We start from the raw sequence: 7,455 nt of genomic DNA, 5'->3' as shown, positions 1-7,455 counted from the left end.
GTAGCCACTGGCTGCCGCTCCTCCGCCACCACTGGTGGCACTACCTGAGCCTGAGCCGGTATCACTCCCGATAACCGCTCTATCAACTGTGCTAACAAGCCCGCAAGATCAACACCAGGGACTCCACCTGCTGGGACTCCCACACCTGGGACCCTAGCATCACCAGCCACTGGAGCATCAACACCGACCCCTTCGGCCACACTCATGGAATCCTCCTGGACACCCTGCGACTCGCCAACACCCTCACCTATCACACTCTAGTCCGCAGTCTCACTAACCGCGGGGACTCTGCCCCTACCATGACCACGTCTGCGTCCACGACCACGTCCGCGTCCTCGAACACGACCAGCAACAGCGCCCTCTCTTAGCATCTGCACTACCATGAACAGAAGGCTAAGCACACAATTAACATAACACAAAAACATAAACTCACTGTGGAATCACATTTTAGGCTCGAAGAGGATGTTCTAGGACTCCATGCCACACACAATTGAATAATTCACATAATCAATCAAGACATGCAATCCCAAACATCTACCGCACAAAGCCTAGTGAACCCAAACCTAGAACCATAGGGGCTCCGATACCAAACTGAAACGACCCAACCCGTTTTTTTTTTTTTTTAAATGATGATAATAATAATAATAATAGTAGTAATAATAATAATAATAATAATAATAATAATAATAATAATAATAATAATAATAAATACTCTACAACTAGTGGTCCCATACCCACTAGCCACCTAACCACAAACACATTCAACAGCGGATAACAATACCAATAAATAACCAATAATCCAATAATAAATAACCATTATTCAAAACATAACCATTCAAATAGTCAAGCAACAGGAAACATAGAACCAGCAACCTAGCAATGTTCTAATGACCCAACTCTAGCAACCTAGCAATGCCAGACAACAACCAAGCGAGTCGCTAGAACATCCTCCTCTTCACTGCCTTGATTCCACGATCACACTTTGCCTTTAACTGCACCACAAAAACATATTGAGATGCATGATTATTTGATAAACACTCAGTGAGGCAATCCTGTGATACCAATGTCCAAAACAATCAACAAACAAACATACAAACCAGGGAAAACAAACATCATCTCGCTGGAAGGGAGGTGTTGACCGACACCAGACAAGTGTCGACCGACACTGGCTCTTGGTGTCGACCAACACTGGCTCTTGGTGTCGACCAACACTACCCCACAGTGTCGACTGATGCCGCTTCACTGGTGTCGATCGACACTACCTCTGCAACCGCGATCCGCATGAAGCCGAGAGTCGAATCTTGCTTCCCAAACTCCTCCAAATCGCCCTATACTCAAAACCCAAACCATATACGTCTGTGGGAACATGTAGCAATCAATCCCAGGAAGAAAAACACACAAAAACAGCAACAAAACAAGCAAGAACAAGGAATCACAAGCCTAGATCAGCCATGGTCATGCACTCACCTCTTTGCAGGAAGATTCAGACCAATAGCAATGAATCCAACCCTCCTAGCAACCTTCTAGCTCCTCATTAACCTCAAATCTCCCAAGAACAGCCAACAATCTTCTCAAAAATCACCAAAATCTCAAGAACAAGGTTTTTCTCTCTTTTCTCCCAAAAACAAGAGAACGGCGACAAACACAACTTTCCAAAACCCTTTTTCTCGACAAACCACTTAAATAGTTCGGTTCAATGGTTTTACCTAAACCAAACCGACCAAATTTGACAATTAAGTCAATCTGGTCGAACTAGAAACTATTGGTGTCGACCGACACCATCCTTGCTGTCGATCGACACCCACCCCCCAAAACGCAGATTTTTTTTTACCTACATTGTTACAACATCAAAATAATTAAAAGATATTTTGTACTGAAGAGATATTTACCTATATTGTGTTTTTGTTTTCTTCACACAAAATTTATAGTCATTCAAATTCACACCAAGGATTATAGTTGTTGTTTTGATAAAACATAAAAGTAATCAATTCATAAAAGTCTATGGAAAACAAGGAATTTAGATAGAAAAAAAAATTCTTTATTGATTGAGATGTTATTAACAAATAGAAAAACTAAGACACATCTGATCAACTATGAACCTTAATTGTATTCTTGAGTCGGTTGTTGTACTCTTAAAGATTTCGTTAAGCCACATGTTTCCTTACCTCTCCCTCTAAATGCAAATGCAATCTATATTGAAACAAATGCAGCATGAAAAGAAGATTCGCGAAACATAAATTTACCTTAAACCACTATGACGGTCTCCCTTCTAATATATGGGTTTTTTACTTGGCCATCCATCAGCTTCCGATAGAAGGGAAGGAGCCTAAATTGACCTCTTTCTTCTTTTCTTTTTTCTTAGAAAAAACATTACAAAGAGATTAGAACCAAAATCTTCATAAAATGTCTTTCACTATTTTCTTCAAATTTGTTTATAGAATTCAAAAAAAATATTTGTTTTTTTTTGTCGACCATAAATTGATTAAATAAACCTTCATGGTTGGTCTACATAATATGTTCTTTGTGAAACACACCTTAGGTGGTTATGAAGTTGGCGAGAGAAACTAAAATATACGTTTCATAATTTGTATTTTCATGTTTAGTTAATATTACAATGTGTATATACTAGGGAAATATTGGACACTCAAGTGTGGAATTTGGGAAGCCTACTTTTAATTTGAATATGCGACCGACTTATTAATATACATCTAACTATATTCATATATATATATATATATATATGAATATACTAGGGAAATATAGGACACTCAAGTGTGGAATTTGGGAAACCTACTTTTAATTTGAATATGAGACCGACTTATTAATATACATCAAACTATATATATATATATATATATGTATATATATATGATGTAGTGTGGTCGATTAAACAAGCTCCAAAGATGAAAAAGATGTAGTTGTAGAGGTGATGTCCGTGAAAGCTAAGGTGGTAATGGTCACAAATGTCGGAATGATCGTAAAAATCTCATCTAGTGATTTCTTTTGGACTATTTTCCATTTCATTTATTTCTTCTATTATGAGTTTTTTTTCTATTTTATTAGTTTCTCTTATTAGGGAATTTTTGCTATTTTATTTATTCCCTCTATTAGGAGATTCCCCTCCCCACCCCCTATTGTATACAAAAAGTTGAATACTAATATTTTCTCCTAAAAAACAATAAACAATTATTATTTTCATTGTTGTCAAACATCTATATCATCAATGTTTTTGTTTTTGTTAATGTCGAAACGTACATTTGAATATTCAAGAACATGACAAAAACAAAAACATAGACTATATGTATCTTGATGTCGATGAAAATAACATTAGAGACAAGTAATTGGAATACATTAGAATAAGATCCATTGTTAAGGTTCCAAAAGTTTGCAAATCCACACTATTGTTATTGTTGTTGGTGTCAAGACATTAGAATGAGATCCATTGATAAGGTTCCAAAACTTTATGTTAACACAAGATTTTTTTAACATATTAGGTCTATAAAATAATACAAAGAAATGTTGAGTAGCTTCGTAAATTACAAGAAGGACAAAAATTCATAATTAAAATTAAAATGTTGAGTAGTCGTTAAATGGCTATGACTTTTGGGTAAAACATTTTGAAAGAGCATTTCAGAGAGAACAAGTGATTAAGCATACGTTTAATCTTAGGTATGGAGAAACAACATAAACTTAAAAGTTAAAAAAAAAAAAAAAACAAGAAAAGATAGAACGAAAGAACTAGCCCACTAGAAATCACTAGATGAGGTTTCCACGATCGCCCGAGCCTCCGCAACCACGATCACCTCGGCCTCCACCACCATGACCTCTTCGGCTACTACTTCCACGAGTAAGGAAAGTATCCATTTTGTTTCTATCATTTCTTTCATCTTCGGAGTCTGTTTGACCAGCCTTTTTCCTTTGTTCCTTTGAAAAAGTGTGGCCATGTCCACAACTTGCGAAGATTCAGTGTTGAGAGCTTTCACACCCACATCCATTTCATGTTTCTCCTCATTTCTACACATACTAGATTCACTACCTGATGCATGTGTAGTAGTTTTTCTGTTGTCCTCACTAGAAAAAAAAAAACAAAAGAAAACAAAACAGAATAATTAAAAAAATGGTACTCCCTCCGTTTCAAAATATTGGATGTTTTAACTAAAGCATGCAGATTAAGAAGTCTTTATTTTTAACAAGTTCAACCAATCAGAAACAATACTGCATAATATAAAATATTAAACTAATCTAAAAATTGCATAGAAAATTGAAAACATCCTATATTATGAAACAAAAAACTTCTCTAAAACATCTTATATTTTGAAATGGAGGGAGTATTTGTTTTTGCTTATAAATAATAACAAATATATAAAGTTGCAATATAATGAACAGCATCGTTTAAATCATCGGAGATTTTTCAATTACTTCTTATTGTTTTTATGATCATTTTCCTCAACATCCATATCTGAGGTGGCAGGGTATTTCTGGATGATGGTATTGCATTTGGTTATGGTGGTTGAGTCAAGAATTCCATAATCCCATTGCTTCATCATGAATAATCGCCAGCACCAGAAATTATTATTAAAAAAATCCAATAAATGTACAAACCCAATTTAATATAGTGTATGCATATATATGTTGGTGTATATATAGAATTTTGGAGTGATAATACTTACATGTCGAGTTTTAAGTTATCGTGCAATTCTTTCCTGTATAATTTTGAAAATTCTTCACATGCCCAAGGAATATTAGCATCTGCGAGAACTCTGCAATACAATTTATAACTTTTATTTGACCAAAACTATTAATCAAGACATAACAATGGACGTTATAAGTTCAACGTAAAAATTCATGTTACCTATTCTTTTTTACAAAAGATTTCTAGAGTTGAATGAAAATCTCCATAATTTTATTCTCTTCCATAGAATCATCAATGATGTGCAGTTTTTACAAAATTTCAAAGGTAATTAGCAAGTAACTTCATATATCAATTTGTTGTTGGTTGTTTTATAAACCATGGAATATACCAGATCTGGAGCCTCAACCACATTCTCGGCTTCATTTTCACTATCTCGGTCAGAGAGTACTTCATCAAGTGTCATTGGCTTTGTAACAAAAAAAAACATGCAGGTTTTTTGGTTAGTGACAATAAAACGGAGACAACATGGACACAACTAACAATTATTCAAATTTGAATTGGACCAATTAAGTATATACAAAATTTCATGAGAAATATCATAACTTGCAAGTAAAAGAGTATTCAAAAGAAGTTGGTCAAGGAACTTGAATCACCTGACCGCTTTGAGAGTGATAAAATTGGCGTCTAGGAAGAGGTAAGTGGCTGCAAAAACATTTTTACTCGGTTAATATATAAAGACAGTTCATAAAATGGTAAAATCAAATAACATCCTCTATGATTAGAACAAATCCATGGTCGTGGGTGTCCACCTAAGGCAAGATTTAGAAATGGGAACTCTAGATTTATTAGCTTTTGAACAAAATTTAAAAGAAAGAAAAAAATATACAAAAACTAATGATAAATGGATATATGAAATCTAATGAAGAAATATTGAAATATAGTATAATAGTGTTATATGAGGTAGATTTTTTTCTTTTTTGGTCTATACCACTATACCAAAAAAAAAAGACATTTAAGATGGTGTTATCTATAAAAGATTTTTTTATTTAAATACATCGAATCTAATAACTGCGAAATTTTAAAAATATAAATCAAATGAATTATGGAAATTTTATATTAAATAAAATAAAAATAAGACTTTTAAAAGAAGAAAAAAACATTTTGTTCAAGATATTTTTTTAAAATAAAAAGGAGAAAAAAGGACGTTGAATAAGAAACAATGTTAAAAAGAAGGAAGAGCAACATATTAGACTAGGCTACCCAAAAACAATTTTGAAAATCATTCTTGGAATCAAAAAAAAATATTGAGACCCATGATATACAAAATTTTGAACAATATAGAGACATTTGAAATTGAGGATCTAAAGTTTAATTTCAAAAGCGGGTCTTCTAAAATACTATAATCCCAGATATGTATATCAACAAACCTTGTAGTTTTTGATCGCTTAGCAGAGATAACCCTAGCTTTTCTTGTGACCGTGACGGTACCAAAAAAAAAAAGACATTTAAGATGGTGTTATCTATAAAAGATTTGTTTATTTAAATACATCGAATCTAATAACTGCAAAATTTAAAAAAAAATAAATCAAATGAATTATGGAAATTTTATATTAAATAAAATAAAAATAAGACTTTTAAAAGAAGAAAAAAAAAATTTTGTTCAAGAAAGAGGACATTGAATAAGAAACAATGTTAAAAGGAAGGAAGAGCAACATATTTTGAAAATCATTCTTGGAATAAAAAAAAAAATATTGAGACCCAGATATACAAAATTTTGAACAATATAGAGACATCTGAAATTGAGGATCTAAAGTTTAATTTCAAAAGCGGGTCTTCTAAAATACTATAATCCCAGATATGTATATCAACAAACCTTGTAGTTTTTGATCGCTTAGCAGAGATAACCCTAGCTTTTCTTGTGACCGTGACGGTACCAAAAAAAAAAAGACATTTAAGATGGTGTTATCTATAAAAGATTTGTTTATTTAAATACATCGAATCTAATAACTGCAAAATTTAAAAAAAAATAAATCAAATGAATTATGGAAATTTTATATTAAATAAAATAAAAATAAGACTTTTAAAAGAAGAAAAAAAAAATTTTGTTCAAGAAAGAGGACATTGAATAAGAAACAATGTTAAAAGGAAGGAAGAGCAACATATTTTGAAAATCATTCTTGGAATAAAAAAAAAAATATTGAGACCCATATATACAAAATTTTGAACAATATAGAGACATCTGAAATTGAGGATCTAAAGTTTAATTTCAAAAGCGGGGCTTCTAAAATACTATAATCCCAGATATGTATATCAACAAACCTTGTAGTTTTTGATCGCTTAGCAGAGACAACCCTAGCTTCTCTTGTGACCGTGACAGTAGCAGGGATAGCTTTTGTTGTGACTGTAACGATAGCAGGGACAACCGCAGCTTCTGTTGTGACCGTAATAATGGCAGGGATGAGCTCAGCTTCTGTTGTGACCGTAAGGGGATCCATTATAATAACAAAAGACGTTGGATCTACAAAATAAATATTTTTAATTTACACTATTATATCTGAAAATGAGAAATCAAGATCTAAGAGGGAAATTAAAAGTAAATATAATATTGTATTATTATGATGGAAATTTAAAAAGAGAACGAAAAAATGAAACAAACTCATGCTACATACGTTAATGTGAAAGCTATATTTGCTAACGTAACATGAAATTTTGGATAGATGTGCGTAAATAAGTTGAGACCTGATTGATAAAAGTAGATGCACCGAAGAACAGAGAGATAATCGCCGAAAGCTAAGGAGGAAGAGGAGTCAAAAACGCTCTCT

At 33.0% G+C, this 7,455-nt stretch overlaps 1 pseudogene; it reads right to left on the bottom strand.

The window, feature by feature from the left end:
- On the bottom strand, window positions 3,747-7,128 carry LOC104768002 (annotated as a pseudogene).

The sequence above is a fragment of the Camelina sativa genome, chromosome 19, assembly GCF_000633955.1.
Source record: "Camelina sativa cultivar DH55 chromosome 19, Cs, whole genome shotgun sequence".
Lineage (NCBI taxonomy): Eukaryota > Viridiplantae > Streptophyta > Magnoliopsida > Brassicales > Brassicaceae > Camelina > Camelina sativa.
The sequence above is the reverse complement of the archived record's forward strand: the minus strand, read 5'-3'. Positions and strand labels throughout refer to the sequence as shown.